We start from the raw sequence: 17,109 nt of genomic DNA, 5'->3' as shown, positions 1-17,109 counted from the left end.
CTCCTACGGTGGCACGTAGTATTGGGGTATGAAACCGTAGAAACTTACACATCTCGTTGCTAAATACTACACCCATTCTTCTGCTCAAAATCTTAAGAAATCCACTTCAAAAAGAGCACAAGGTTAAATCTCAAGTTATATGAACAAAGTGTATTCTTTATCTTAGCTTAGGACCAAAAGGTCAAATCTTTATCAAAATCTGAGAATAATCTTATCTGAGGGTGCACATAGCATAAATAATCTCGAAATAGCAATCTTAATTAGGGCATAATGACCCATGCATCAATCTCATGTTAAAACATCTTAAAATTCATACTTGATAATGTAAGCATTTATAATTCATCATAAAATCTGGAAATTTCATAAATATGCATGAAAATATGAACAAAATCATGGAATTCAACTTCTAAATAATTGGATATATCATAAACTTGTAAATAGCAACAATGGGCATAAACCCTAACTTTAATTTAATGGAAAATCTCATAAACATCAGTAAAAGTTGTATTTAAAACAAGTTTTAGGCAAGGGATGAAAGGATTATCCTTGTTCATACCCCACATACCTCAATTGATGAACTAGATAATAGGGCTTGAATTTTGGATCCCTATTGATGCTTTAAAGTTGAATTCTTGGAGTTATTGAGTTGGAAATCCTTAATCTTGAATTACCTTGGAGAATTAATGGAGGAAAATGGGATTTCATTGGGGAGAAAGCTTTGATGATCTAGGGTTTTGTTTTTCTTGAGATAGAATGTTTTGATCTGGGGAAAATTTAATAAAAAATGACTTGAGAATGATTTTAGGGATTAAATCCCATATCTGGATGAAATAAAATTATGGGAAAAGGCCAATTTAACCCTGGACGAAGTTTTTAATTTTTGTCAAAATTTTCTAAAATAGGCACTTGGCGAGAGGCGCCGTGATTGCGTCGGGCCACTGGAAATAGACAACTAAGAACTAAGGACTTGGCGTGATGTAGAGGAATCGTGATGCCCTTTTGAAATGTCATTTTGACCACCAACGCGACGCTGTAAGATCGCGTTGGGCTACTAGATTTTGACAAATGGGAAAATGGCCCATTCCGCAATGCGCCAATATCGCAGAGGTCCACTAGAATCTACGATTGCCATTTTTTCCTTCTCTACGACACACTGAGAGTCCAGGTGTCACACTATCAGCTTAAAAATGCTCTAACTTCTCAATCGAGTGTCGGATTTGGGCGAATTTGGTATTGATGGAAAGCTTATTCAATTTCTCACACAATGGAAATTCAAAATCTTGAAAATTCCACATGGAATAAATATTATTCATTTTGGAAGCTATCCCTTAACATTCTAGAAATGAATTTTTAAGCTAGGAAAATACGAGGTATTACACATAATGAGTTTCTTGGGAAAACTCAATTACATTAGTCGGTCCATAGCCCATTCCAGGATAATTTGTGAACTAATATTCAAGTTATTAAAGAAGGATGCCACCACTGGATGGACCGAAGAATGCCAGAAGGCTTTTGACAAAGTCAAGGAGTACTTGTCTAACCCACCAGTATTGGTTCCACCGTAGCCAAGGAAGCTGTTGTTGTTATATTTATCTATTATGGATAATGCATTTGGATGTATGTTTGAGCAGCACGATGATACAGGGAGGAAAGAGCAAGCCATTTACTACCTGCGTAAGAAGTTCACACCGTATGAAGCAAGGTATACATTGTTGGAGCGGACCTATTGCACATTGAATTGGGTTGCACAAAAGTTGAGGCACTACCTATCCGCGTATGCCACTTACTTGATTTCGAGAATGGATCCCTCAAGTACATCTTTTAGAAACCGATTCCTACTGGGAAATTGGCAAAATGGCAGATTTTGCTGAGCAAGTTTGATATTGTGTATGTAACACAAAAAGGCATCAAAGGAAAAGTATTAATTGATCACCTCATAGAAAATCTAGTGGATCAAGATTACAAGCCGCTCAAGACCTACTTTCCTGATGAAGAAGTGTTATTTGTAGAGAAGACATCTCAAAGCCATATGATGGATGGGGAATGCTCTTTGATGGAGCAGCGAACTTTAAAGGAGTCGGAATTGGAGCATTTTCAAAAACAGATCAACATTACCCAATTTTGGTGAAGATTAGGTTTCCTTGCACTAATAACATGGAAGAATATGAGGCTTGCATTCTCGGACTTAGGAAGACAGTAGACATGGACATCAAAGAGCTTTTGGTGATAGGGGATTCAGATTTGTTGATCCATCAGGTGAAAGGAGAATGGACCACCAAGAATATCAAAATCTTTCCTTATGTGTAATATGTTAAAGAGCTGAGTAATAGGTTTACGAAGATTGAATTCATACATGTCCCTCAAATTCAAAATGAGTTTGTCGATGCCTTGGCGACACTATCTTCAATAATTCAGTATCCAAATAAGAATTACATCGATCCCATCAAGGTGGAGATACACAATCAACTGCACACTATTTTCTTGTAGATGAAGAACCAAATGGAAAGTTGTGGTACTTGATATCAAGAGGTTGCTCAAAGAAGAAGAATATCCAAAGAGCGCTATTAGCAAAACGTAGAGGACTTTGAGGAGGATGACAAATCACTTCTTTCCCAATGGGGAAATCCTGTATAGGAGGACTCCAAACTTAGGATTTCTATGATGTGTCGATGCCACGGAAGCCACAAGATTGTTGGAAGAGATACATGCAGAAACTTGTGGACCTCATATAAATAGTTTCATGCTTGCGGAGAAGATTATGAGATATGGATACTTTTGGATGACCATGGAGAGGGATAGCATTCGATACGTGCAGAAATATCACCCATGTCAAGTTCATGGGGACTTTATATGGGTTCCGCCAAATGAACCTCTTGCATCGAACGAACACCATTTTATCTTGGTCACTATCGACTACTTTATAAAGTGGGTTAAAGCCTCAACACATAAGGTCATAACCAAGAAGGTAGTAGCAGACATCATTTACAATAACTTAGTCTGTCGGTTTAGAATTACAGAATCAATCATAATAGATAACGGGGCCAATCTTAATAGCGACTTGATGAGAGAGATCTGTGAAAAACTTAAGATCTCTTATCAAAATTCCACACTATATCGGCCATAAATGAATAGAGCAGTTAAAGCTGCAAACAAGAATATCAAGAGAATCTTGAGGAAAATAGTGGTTTCTTGGATATCGCACCAGAACTAGAACTTCTACTGGGCAACTCCCTACATGTTAGTTTATGGGTTGGAAGTAGTGATACCTGCAAAAGCGGAGATACCTTTATTAAAAATCATCTAGAAGGTTGGTTTAGACGACACTGAATGGATTCATAGCAGGATCAAACAGTTGATGCTTATTAATAAGAAGAGATTGGATGCAGTCTGTCATTGTCAACTCTATCAAAATAGAATGATCAAGGCGTTCAACAAGAAGTTCAAGCCTCATTGATTCACACTAGCACAGTTGGTATTGAAGAAGATATTCCCCCACCAATGTGAATCCAAAGGGAAATTTGCGCCAAATTGGCAAGGCCCTTACATAGTTCACCGAGTGCTCTCAGAAGGGGCAGTGATATTCACAAAAATGGACGATAAAGTAAGAACGAAGCTGATCAATTCAGACACCATTAAGAAGTACTATATTTGAAGATGTTAGGACTAATTATTGTTTCCTTGTACTTTCGCATTTTTCTCTAATGTAATAGAACTATGTATTAGCCTGACTTTCCATGGTGGGATACGTAGGCAGCCCACATAGGGTTTGGTTTCCCTTAGAAAAACCCAAATATCATTCTTTCATGTATACTGAACTACGGCCTGAGCTGATTCCACTTGGATGTAGGAAGCCTGAGTCAGGCCCAGTCACCGTATTGTTTTACTTTACCTCCTTGTATTGAACTACGTCATGACCAGATTCCTAATTCAAGGATACATAGGCACTCTGACTCATACTCGATCGCTGCATTTCACATTTCTTTGTCTACCCTCGAACTATGTGCAGACCTAATTCCTATTTTAATGATATGTAGGCAACCTGAAAGGTTTGATCTTACCATTAGGAAAATCCCTTTTTGCTCATAGTATAGCCCCAGAATACAAGTGATCTTGCCGCCAGAATTGTGATAAAATTGACAACTTGAAGGACAAAGCTATGAGAATCACGATCGATAATGGATTTTCGAACGTGTCATAATCTAAAAATGATAAAGGATTACTATATATACTTAATATATACGTAATACATTTATGAAAACATATATATATTTCAAAATACTATCCTACTCTCCCACCAATCAAAACTCTTTTTATTTAGGAATGATCAAGCAACCGAGGAAGTATTATAGGATTCTCCGACAAAGCCAGGATCCCCAAGTCGACACAAATCAACACCCCCTCCAACTAAGAATTTTTCTTTGAGCACAGGAAGATAGGAATTGGGAGACAACCTCAAGTCCAACTTTGGGTCGAGATCAGGGACATCATGCAGCTTATAATTACGACATGAGCCAAATATTCTTCCTTTACTTTATTTACTTCACATACATTTATACTAATCCTCAACAACTTTAAGAATTTTATAATTCTTTCGTAGGTATATTTTTAAGACCCTGGTCAGAGACGATGAAAAAAGGATCCTCATAGGAAAATTAGGCTATTTACCTCTCCCAAAAAACTCCGCCGATCGTAGCCAATCACCTGACTGCATCGAATAACTTCACCAATCGAAGAATCATCATCTAACTACGTCGAATAATTCCACCAATTGAAGAATGTCATCTGACTTCAACAAAGTCAAGCTTCCGCGTTCTAAGGATTGTATATAAGTAAATAAAGTCGAGCTTCCACATTTTGAGGATTGTACATAAGCAAACAAAGTCGAGCTTCCATGTTTCAAGGACTGTACATAAGCAGACAAAATTGACTTCCACATTTTGGATATTGTATATAAGCGAACAAAGCGACCCTTTCCTATATCGAAGAATACAAATAAGCAACACGACCCTTCATCATATCGGAGGCATGCACTAACAAGGGGGACGCCTGGCCACAAATCAAAGAATGTACATAAGCAAAGCAATGCTCCGCCATATCGGAGAATCATATTTCAATAAACAGAGCACAGTCCACTAATCAGAGACTCGCACCACAGCAAGCAACGAAAGCCACTATGGCAGTAACATCAAATCCCAATAGCAATGCCATCATCTGGTTTAGATCAAAGGTTAGTTACCTTTGGACAAATGTCCCGCCATTGGAGGCCTTAATTTTCGAATACTACTCGCCAGTCGGATGGTGTTTACTTCTCAACAACTACCGGCCAGTTGGATGGCATTTATTTTCAACAACTACACGCCAGTTGAATGGATTATTCTCCAGTTGCTCGCAGTCGGATAGCTCAACTACTCGCTAATCGAATGGCTTTTATTTTACAACAGTTCAGCCGATGGAGGCTCTTTATATTTCAGCAACTGCCCCGCCAATCAGAGGCTTTTACTTTTAAGCAACTGCTCAGCCGAAGGAGGCTCTTTATATTTCAGTTATTGCCATACCAGTCGGAGGCCTCCACAAACGGAGATCACAATACTACTTTCAATATCGAACTCTACTCTTCACACTACAATTTTAATTTACAATTTTTGAAAAATAGGTACTTTTCACCCCTTTTACCTATTTTGCAGGACCACTCAGTACAATATGGAACTACCCTCTTAGCAGCAAACTAGGGCAAGCTAGCAAAATGTAAAGAATCCATAGCTAGGTCAAGGATTCCGATGGAGAGACTCAACTTAACTCGTCTCAAGTTTTCATTCTCATAATTTTTAGTGTCATCACCCGATGCCATCAATCTAATACTGGGAAATTTTTTAAAATCTGTTATTCCTTTTTATCTCAAAATCCTCAACAGATATTTCTATCCAATGTCTCCTCATTCCTAAATATCCTAAACAACCATTTCAGGGATAAGCATATCCATATCCATTTCATTCGTACTCAAATCTTTGTAATCACGCTCGAAGGAACCTAGTGTCACCATAATTCTACACTGGGACAAATTTTGATATTTATCAAATTTTACAATAATTCAAACTACAAAATGGCCTGATTTCTTGTGAAACCCGAGATATATATGCAACTTAAAAACTGAAGCTCGGCCATAATCTTTCAAACATTTTGTTTTGCCCAATACAAAATTGGCTACGTCAACGTGATTGTCCAAAGATTTTTACACTAATCTTCGACCTATGAGGGGCAATTGTTGACACCCAATTTTGGCTCGCTCTGTTTCCTTTAATTATTTTTTGGTGCTCCTCGACCCTAAATAATTTTTTAAAATAAATTCATATTTTTTATTTCTATTTCTACAAATTTTGAAAAGAATAAAAAGAAGATTTATTTTTCTATCATATTGTAAAATATTCTAACATAATTAAATATTTTTAACATTAAAAATCACAAAAATATCTTTTGGTAGTCGCATTCGTATTTTTTCTAATTTTATTTTTAGATGATACTATGACCATATATATATATATATATATTTATTATATAAAATATATATTCTTTATAAATACGTACCTATATTTTTATCATATTTTTTTTTTACATATATATATATATATACGTATATTTTTGTTAATATTGAATCACAAAAAGATATTAAATTAGGATGTTTATACAAATTATGTCTGTAATTTATATACGTTAAACTGAAAAAAATTAGGATAGCAGGAAGCATCGACAAAATTATTTTCTATAGAAAAAGAGTATTCGGGCTAGCGTTAATTCAATTTCAATCTTTCTTTTACTCTGATCCCACTTTATTCGTGTCCACTTCATCAATACACTATGCATAATATTCGTCAATCAGATACTGCCACATCATCAAAAATACCAAAATACTCAACTAGTGCGACTTAGTCTGATATGTTGATTACTTCCCAATCCGATGATCCCAAAATTTTCGATTATTGTTATATATTTATATATATATATATATATAATTTATTTTAATTTATCTAATTATTTATTTATTTATGTATTTATTTTCTCTCCTCTTTTCTTTTTAAATTAGATCTGGACAAAGATCGACGGATAAAAAATATACTCAATTTTTAAATCAACTTTTTCCTATATTTATCTATATACATACATATATAAATATTTATACTATTATTATTTTGGGATATTTATTTTAAACTGTCTGATCAAAAGATTCGATGGATCAAAATTAGTCAACAATATCAGTACAAAAACATGTGCCAATGTTCCATCTCCTTCAAATTTTCACGCACACAATTTTTTTTTCACAAAGCAACCATCGACCAGTCACATCCCCTTTCCACAAAAATGTAACAATGGTCGCCCCCTCTCCCCTCAATTCCCTTCTCATCTTCACCTCTCTCCACTCCTCCCAAATAGGAAAAATCCTAATTCCGTAGTTGGCCACCGCTTTCCAAGACCCCCATGCGAGAATCTTTCTCTTTTCATCATCCATCGATCCATGAGATCGAAAAATCAGAAAAATCTATTAATGGCTTCCAAAAAGTTGAATATTTTTCAGAAAATTGGGATTCAAATTTTGAATTTCTCCTAGATTTTCTTTAAACTGTTTTCAAATTTGTACTTTGAAATCCAGATTTTCAGGCTATAAATAGCCGAACTTCGTCCCCATGGAAGCAACAGCAAGAGAGGTGAAAAGAAGGCTAAAAGAGGGGTTTTTGAACACACCAAAAATCCGTGAGAAATAAAAGGAAATTTGGGAGAGAAAAACAGAGGGAAATAAAAAAAATGAGCAAAATTTTTGAGTCCTCGTGGTTGATTTCATCATCGAAAAGTATCTTGACGTGAAAGCCCTTAGTTTCTGCCCGAAAAAAGGTGTGAATGTCCCCATTCCAGCTCCACCTTCTCTTCATCTCATTTTATTTTTTTATTATTTGTGACATGTTGTTTCTGTCATTAAATTTTTTTGTGGTTGTCATGCTTGTTTTTGTGAACAAGTATTTTGCCTATATTTGATATTGTACCTATGTGCATACAAAATCATGGGTATGAAATATATGACATGGCTTAGTTTTAATTTTAGTTATAATATTGTTGCCGTTGTTTTGGTGTTATGGACGAAAGTGTGATTACTTTTGGTGTTTCTTTAGTATGTTGACAATGTGGGTTTTTTTCGCTCAAAGTCAAGTGGAATTGTTGTTTTGCACTCTTCAACTCTTTTTTGTTCACCTCGTTTGATTTTTAAAGGTGCAATTCGATTTTGATTTTAATATTTTGTTAATACTATTTTGTCATCTTTGCGAATAAGAAAATAAAACACTGGATTTGCTTTGCGATTTTACATTGTGTTTGAGTATAGACGTGCGTGAAGCGCGGGGCATGTACTATTCCTACGTACATGGATATTTGGGTCTTAGCATATGTGTATATGTTGTGTTTATTGTATAAATTCATATTCTAGTTGTCGAATTAAGTTGTGTCATTTGGATCGAAATCTGTTTGGTCTTGGGTTATGTTCTGATGTTGGTATTATGGTTTTAAATTTGTGCAAAATTTATAGTGCAGCACAGTTCGAATCTTGCATGACATAAGTATAAAGAAATTTGGAGAAATTGCAAGGGTTATTGTAATTTCTCCTTTCAAGATTCGATGCTACATATGTAATGGTTGTGTATATTTGTGTGTTGATAGGTTAGTAGCAGTGGAAAGATTATTAAGTCAAATGAGATGGAGGCTTTTATAATGATCAAATCACTAACTAGTTCATCAAACAATGTGAATATGTAGTAAGTCACTCTTGTTTCCACGGTGGTTTCGAGTTTTTTTTTTCACAATCTTGTTGGTTATTGCAGATTCGGTATGAATTTTATTTAATGTCAAATCGAAGATTTTCCTAAAAAAAAATGGATGTAAAGATATTGCACTCACATCTTTAAGTTTACATTATAATTTTAAGGTTGATCTTTCTTTATCATTAGGCATATGTGTGTGTATATCATGTTATGCTTCCAAAGTAATTGCGCTGGGTTTATTATTAACATTCTTTAAAGGAAAAAAGAAGTTTATTGAAGATTCTACTAGGTTCAAAGCATCTCATTATTTTTGGATATTTTACAATGGTATGTTAGTCATATTTTCCATGATAATTGGTTTATTTTATATGCACCATACGCCCTGCCATTACTAGTGTCCCCTCTTTAGAATTTGTTAAAGTTTGGTTATAGGTAGAAATGTTTTATCATACTTTGATATTTAGATGCTTCTTTTGGGTGTTTTGTCAGATCCTTATTTTTTCTTAGTTAAAATGTATAAATTGTTTAGAGCATCAGCTTCATATTTGGCACATATCTCTTTTTATTAGTTACTAATCCTTATTTTTATTTTTTGCATGAAATTCGAGAGTTGGAGTTTCACAACGGAACTCAGTTTTGACCTAAGCATTAGGTCAATCATCACTAGGATTGCAGAGCCTCGAAGTACCGCAAATTAGGAGCCTAAGCTCCTAAACCAAATTTATTATTCTTTATCGTCCTCTGATTTAACTCATATTTTTATGTCGGTTTTTTTTTGGAATAATAACTAACTCTTGTTATTTTATTTGTGGTAGCTCTATTTGATTATCAAATCCTTGTTGCTTTGTTATTTGGTAGTCATCCTAGAAGTAGTTTTAGCATATTGATTTTCGCAAATCACATGATTATTGCTTAGATAAAAAATACATTTTAGCATACTTGGATAATTCTTTTGAAAATTCGCCACCAATATTTCTTAATAAAATTAACATAGTGACTATCATGTTTCGCTAAAATACAGAACAAAAGGATAAAAAATTTAAAACTAATAGGAGAACACATTACCAAAAATTCCCCTTTTTAAAATAGTTCACCCGCCAATTCAACTCATTTTCAATAAATAATTCTAACATTTTAAGCTATTTTTTGTCTTTAACGTTTATTCGGTATTTCAGATTAGCAAAAGATTAGAAATGTGATGTATATATATTCATCCGCTATCGTGTACAAGGTATATTATTTTCGATATTATTATAGTAATTAATTTCACCTTTATTATTATTCAGGATTATTACCCACGTTATTGTCATCACTTACGCCATAATATCTATTACTACTTTAATTATGGTTATTATTATTATCATCATCATCATTATTATTGTTATTACTATTGTGGTTTAGGCAATTTCTCCGCGTATTATTACATTTATTCATAATCTTATTATTATTACTCTCTTATACAATTCCTCATTATTCCTAATTTTTCGCATACTTTAAATATACCTTTCGTAAATAAATTCCCACATCAAAAGAAAAAATATTTTATTTATTCTATAATGATTTATTCATATGCTTAACTTCGTATATCCTTAAATTTCCTAATAGAATTATAAGACATATGCCTTTTTATATATGTGTAAATTATAATACCATCCTTGTTACATCTACAATACAAGTATATTTTGTAATAATTATATTACTTCCTTTTGCATGGTAGCATCATGTTCACTATACCTTAAATTTCCCTTTAAATAATAATGAGAAAATATATAATGAAGGATTTTTTATCACCATTTTAGTAAATAACAAAATAAAATTTTTTCTAGGTATTTTCCTAAACTAAGTGTAAGGACTATCTTCAGATAGGCTCTAAGGGGTGCCTAACACCTTCCTCTCGACTAATCAAAACCCTTACTCAGAATCTCAAAAAGTTTTTGAAAGATCAAAACAGAGTTTTCAACAATAAAAAATAATTTTTTCCTATTTGAATCTATACGCCGCTAACTCCACTGTCTCTCTACCCGTTACATGCATAACATCTAAGGCCCTTTGAATTTGATCAATAAAGTCCTGTGGGTCCTCGTTAAGATCTGATCCGGTAAAAGTGGGAGGATCCATCTTAAGAAAATCCTGTGTTCGAAGGCTAGCCGCCCTATCTGTACCACTAGGACCCGTGGTAGGAATAGCTTGCCCTTGAGCTTGCCCAGCAACTATACGAGTCCAAAGTTGCACTGCATTTCTAAGATCTTGATCAGCAGCATTAATAAGTGGCTCTGGGGATACAGTTCTCCTCCCCTTTATTTCTTCCGGAGTGGAAGAAGTTTCTGATGCATGCTCGGCTGGAGCCTCACTTTGATTAGCTAGTATAGTGGGTGACTTACTAATCCCCTCTCTGGCAGCCACATCTATTTGTTTACCGGTATTCTTCCTTCTAGTAACCGGCATCATTACTATAATAAGAGAAACAAACGGATTCAGTGGTCAACTATGACTTCATATACAATATAGGCTCTATCGCACGATCTAAGACATGAAGAAAAGAAACAATTCCTAAATGTCCATAGCCTCCTATTTATAGATGCGGTGCACGACACACCGATAAACAAGACTCTACGTAGACACGGCTTTGTAGACTCACTAGGACGAACTTCTCTGTTACCACTATTTTCACACCTCAAACCCTATTGGAGCGGACTGGCACCCGTAACCGAGGAGGCCTGAGAGAACCAGCTCATAACTTTATACTTCCCATGCATACCTCTATGACAACCCGAAATTCGGACAACATCATGTCGCATATAAAAAGAAATAATCACCTGTATAAGCTCAAGCACACATATATATGTATATACAATACTTGGCAGTTGGAGCCATCACGTCTATTAACAAAACACCACATTGACTGTACATTAGGTCTACAAAGCCTCTAGATAATACACAGAGTTTAACTAAGGTCGGGACATACCCCGCCATATAACTAACTTCTATACAATACCAAAAGTGACTGGATATGACACGGAAAGCCCCGAAGCAAACTGGAGCTCACCAAAAACAGCTGGATATCCTGGCTCCTACTTGTACGGTGCATGAGCTGAGGTACCTGTGCCTGCAGCATGAAATGCAGGTTCCCCGTGGGGGACGTCAGTACGAAATATCTACTGAGTATGTAAAGCTATGGATAATCACATATGATATAGGAGCTCAATAGAAATCAGAAACAAGTGAATAAATCGTAATAGGAGTGGACCACACTTACTAAAACTTATGACAACTTGTACATTGTATTTATTCAATCACTTTACCTTCGTTTTTATCATCTTTGTAATCATTACTATACTGTACTGTGACCATTAAGCTGCCTCCAGTATATATCAACTGGGATCGACCCATGATAGGCTTATGCCCCTGGGATACCACTCATAAACACATAAATAGGGATCGACCCATGATAGGCTTATGCCCCTGGGATACCACCCGATAAGAGAGAACTTCCATCACTTAGCTCAATTAATCTTTGAGATTGTTATTTCGGTCGTCACCGCATTTTTGATACTTTGAAACAATGATACATCAATAAGAGACATATAAATAGACCATCAATGCAATAACAATAAAGTAAGAACTCATTGGCACATTAATGAAGTGTTTTGGAGTCATCAATGACATAACAATGAAGTTGGAATTTATTGGTATGTCAATGAAACGCTTTGGAGTCATTAATAGCACATGGATCTTGTTTGAGTAACCAGATACCTTCTGACATTCATTAGTGCAATAAACATGTAAGATTTGGGAGATAAGTAAATATTGGAATGTCTTGACATCTTGTAGGGTGGAAACAATTTCATTGGTAACGTAGGACATCATACAAAACCATTATGGATCACATGTTATTGAATAACTTTGGAAACTTTCTTAATAAAACAATTGTTCACTTTCATGCCAAAGATATGGTATAGAGTATGCTTTACATACTTGACTGTCAACCTTAATAAAACAATTGTTCACTTTCATGCCAAAGATATGGTATAGAGTATGCTTTACATACTTGACTGTCAACCTTCAATACTAGTCCCAAATGGACTTCCCGTCTTTTCGGATTACTTATCTACAATGAACATATATAACAATCTAGTATTATCAACCAAACGTCACAATTCAATTATTTGAATTCACCAAACTAGTGGTTAAGTAGTAAGCCTTAATTACACTATAAAGGGTGTCACTTTAACCCTCTTATACTCCAATTACATTCACATGTCATGGATATTCATACAACATCCTCCAATATCAATTTTGGATTCATTTATCCTTCCAACCAATCCATTAAAACAAATTGAGCCATAGACATAAATAGTCATCAATTCAATAGTATATCACCATATCACCTTCCATAACTCAATTACCATATCCACCTTTCATAACTCAATTACCATATTCACTTTCCACAATTCAATACAACCAAACCATGTAAAATAGTCCATAACCCTATTTCCATCACCTTTCAATAACAACCAATATATATAATCCTCTATCACACATATACATATGGAAAAGAACAAAGGCAAACAATATTCATACCTTAGAATTCACCTCTTTATTATGCAATCCTGTTTGCACAAATAATAGGTGTCGTTCAAATCACTTGAGATGACAAACGCAGCTATCGGATTACTTTGAAATTTCTACGGTTAAATCAAAAGTAATTTAAAGGTCAAATTTGGCTAGGGTTTGTTCTTCCTCAATGATTGATGATGAAAATGAGTTTTTGAACTCATATACATGTATATATACACATATTCCCGTCCATAATATAATAGGAAATGACTAAAATGCCTTTAAAATTTAAATAATGTCAAATCTGTCCTTTGGTGGACTGTTTTGATAAGCTAAAGTAGACCGACCATAACTCTTTGCTCCGATATCGGATTTGGGTGAAATTGGTATCGTTGGAAGAATAATTCAAAGGGCTTTAATTTCATATAAAGTAGGCCACTCAGTTCGTCCTGTACAAGGAGTTATAGTTGTTTGCAGTTGACCCTAAAAATCTGTTTTGATAGGTTGAAGTAAAACGAGTATAACTCCTTACTCAGATGTTGGATTTGGATGAAACCAATTGCATTGGAAAGAAGACTCAAAGATATTTATTTTCATAGGTTGCATCTCTCCCAGTTCATCATATTAAGTAAGTTATAATCGTTCAAAGTTGACTCAAAAATTCGGCTGGCCTCAGTAGTTTGTGTGCAGGAAATTTTCCTGCACATTTACTATTCCCAAATATCCCGACCACCGTTTTATAGTTTCGAACGTGCTCGATTATATCTGAAACCTATCCGTTTTTGGAAATATTTATATCGTTGGAAAGCTTATTCAATAACCTTCGCATGGAACCATCGACGGGAAAATTCTGGTATAAAAAAAATAAAAAAAATAATTTCATATAAATAAGACCAATACACGTACTTGAATACGCCAATACACATACTTGAATACGGGGTGTTACATGAACCCAACTTGTTTTATGTGTGCATGATAATCATTCCTTCGTATTGCTTGTACAATGCATAGTTCAGGAAAGAAAATGACTATTTGATATTCTAAATATTAATCACATACAATAAACTTATATGAAAAACTTGTTGGTTATTATAAGTTTGCCTCTGTCATCATTGTGGTAGTGATTGTTGAGATATCTGTCATTATTGTGGGATGTACCAATTTAGATTCTTTACGGGATTAGTTGTTATAAGGTTGACAGACACTAGGTATCTATGATTTGGTACATAGAAAGAGTTTTCCCCCTGCAGGTCATAACTAGTGGGCAAACATAAGAACTTTAGCATGTATGTACAACGTATAGTTAAGTCTGATGGTTTCTTGAGTGAATCGGGAGTAATGTATTTATTTTTTGTATTAGTTCCTTAAGCGGACCAGTATTATATGTTATTTGCTAAAGGTGGTGTTTATGTAAATCGGATTGCATATTAATTGCCTTCTTGTTGTCTTATGGATCCTTATGTGGTCCGTGTTAACTGTAAGTTATGGTATAATTCTATGTATCTATTTACTTGTGCAATTTGGTACATGATTTGTGTAGTTAATTGAGTCATAATTGTCGACTTGGAGTCTTTTTAGTGGACTTGGATTGTTACTCATGTTTGACCATATAGAATTATCTCTTAAAAGGATATTAAACGAGGTTAATTATTATAAACTTGAAGTAAGATTAGATGGTAGGTGTTCATGGATTGACTTGTTTTACTAAGTTATGGTTGCGTGTCCATATTTCTCATTTTGGGTCGGTCAAATGACTCTAACAGTACACTGTTATTTCTAGTGTACTAATACTACAAATGTTTTTCTTTTTATTGAGTGCAGAGCATATTTCAGTGACTATTTTGAGACCTTAGTTATGATTCAAACCATTATAGAACTCAAGGGTGAGCTACATCTTCCAGGATGCCAAGAGTTCTTCTTTTAGTTTATGGTCCATTACATCAGATTAAACATTTTCAATTGTTTTGGGGATTTACCCTATGTTGGCAATTATTAGAGTTTTGGTGCAATGACTTTTAGGTTCTAGGAAATGGTTTATTCCGTATTATGGTTATTCTATATTTTGTTTAAAACCATGGATTATTGGTTTTTCGTTATGAATAATGGTTTAGGTTCCTATTTTTGACTAAGTGTTGAACTGTTTATTCAGTTAGTTGGTTTTTCTACTGGAGGGTTAGTGTGTATATCACTCACGACAGGTAAAATGAAATTAATTTTTAGAATCACAAGTAGTGACACATTCAATAATAATACACCTGACTTGCTCAAAAGCTACCTTAGGTCGAGATAAAAACAATGTTCATGGTGAATGATAAACCAGTATACAACCACAAAATATGGGTATAGTAACCAACAAATTGACATACAGTTTTAGATTGGCTTGCTTATAAATGCCTAAATTATATATGGGCATATATACAACCTGAAAACAAAGAGATGGACTAAGATATAATGTAAATAGCAAGTAGAAACAAGTTTGAAGTCTGACATCATTGAGTTACGACGTTGATGTAACACTTATAGCTTGAAAGACTGAAAAGACAAAAATGAAAAGAAAAATAAAGGAGCACAAAGGAAGGTAAGAATAAAAAAAGATTATCTGGTGCAAGCTTGTGATTCCTAAAATCAAAGTATAAGCAACATATAATTGTAGAGGTAATATAAAATCCAAGTCCATGTTAGCTAACATAAGCTTTTCTCCTTCATCCTATCCCTTTTTGCCACCATCTCCTTTTCCTATAATTTATTCTTTTAATCAGAGCAGATTAACCACTCTTTTTAGCCAAAAAAGACTAAACCAACACCTAAATCTCAAGATAGTTGACATTAGCTTAAGAATCATCACTTAAAATATGCAGCAATGGTGGGAATTGAGCTTTTTCAACTATCCTACTTCAGCATACTCTATGATTATCAAATAGAAGTGGCTAATAAGACAACCCTAGATCAAATTCAGTTGTTTTAAGCAAACCCCGTTATATATAACACAAAATGAATTAAAATTGAACTCCAAGTATATAAAGAAGCAGAAAAAAAACCATAATATTTTACACAAAATCAGTTAAACAATAATACAAATCACCAAAAAAAAATGAAGAAGAAGCGAGCTACTATCATAGACCTTTTTGCTACTGATTTTCAGAGAAACGAACCTATTTCTGTGAAATAAATAACAATACTTGTAGATTTTACCATTGACTTCACCACCGAGAGCTCACCAAGTCACCGACATCCTCATCACCGAGAGTTTTACCTGGAGATTATGAACAAAAATTAACTAAAATGAAGTTGGATAAGAGAATCAGTTATATATAAAGGTTGAAAATTAGTCACACAAGGGTTTATTTAGTTTAATAGACAAAGGTTGAGAAAGAGCTTTACCCTAGTTCAAAGTGTGAGAAAGAGAGATGAGGATGTGTATTGTGAAAACATAAATGAAATGTCCTAGTTATATTTAATTAATTATTTAATATTTTTAACTACAAAGATGGTATATTTTAATATATATTTAATAATATATTTAATTAATTATTAAAATATTTCAATGAAAATGGTTGGAATATTTGGTCAAAATCATATTGACTATTTTCATATTACTTTCCTGAATATTACAGTTAGAATATATAATTTCAAAAATTTGCCGCCAAGTTCTACAATTGTTGTTGTAGAAGAAGTATTTAGAAAGAACAAAAATTCAAATTATATTTTTCGAGTGTAGTAGCTAGAAATTAGCGAATGATTTTTTATAGTTGGA

General features: G+C 34.1%; 1 long non-coding RNA gene across 1 annotated transcript; it reads right to left on the bottom strand.

Moving 5' to 3' along the window:
- Window positions 1–11,863: 11,863 nt before the first annotated feature.
- LOC124887355 lies at window positions 11,864–16,771 on the bottom strand. Its single transcript, XR_007044928.1, has 3 exons — window positions 16,737–16,771; window positions 16,548–16,608; window positions 11,864–11,904 (listed from the first exon to the last, which is right to left on the bottom strand). It is a non-coding gene; the product is annotated as an uncharacterized LOC124887355 (long non-coding RNA).
- Window positions 16,772–17,109: the final 338 nt, after the last annotated feature.

This window comes from Capsicum annuum, chromosome 9 (assembly GCF_002878395.1).
Source record: "Capsicum annuum cultivar UCD-10X-F1 chromosome 9, UCD10Xv1.1, whole genome shotgun sequence".
Lineage (NCBI taxonomy): Eukaryota > Viridiplantae > Streptophyta > Magnoliopsida > Solanales > Solanaceae > Capsicum > Capsicum annuum.
Note: the sequence above shows the minus strand (reverse complement) of the source record. Positions and strands in the feature narration are given on the sequence as shown.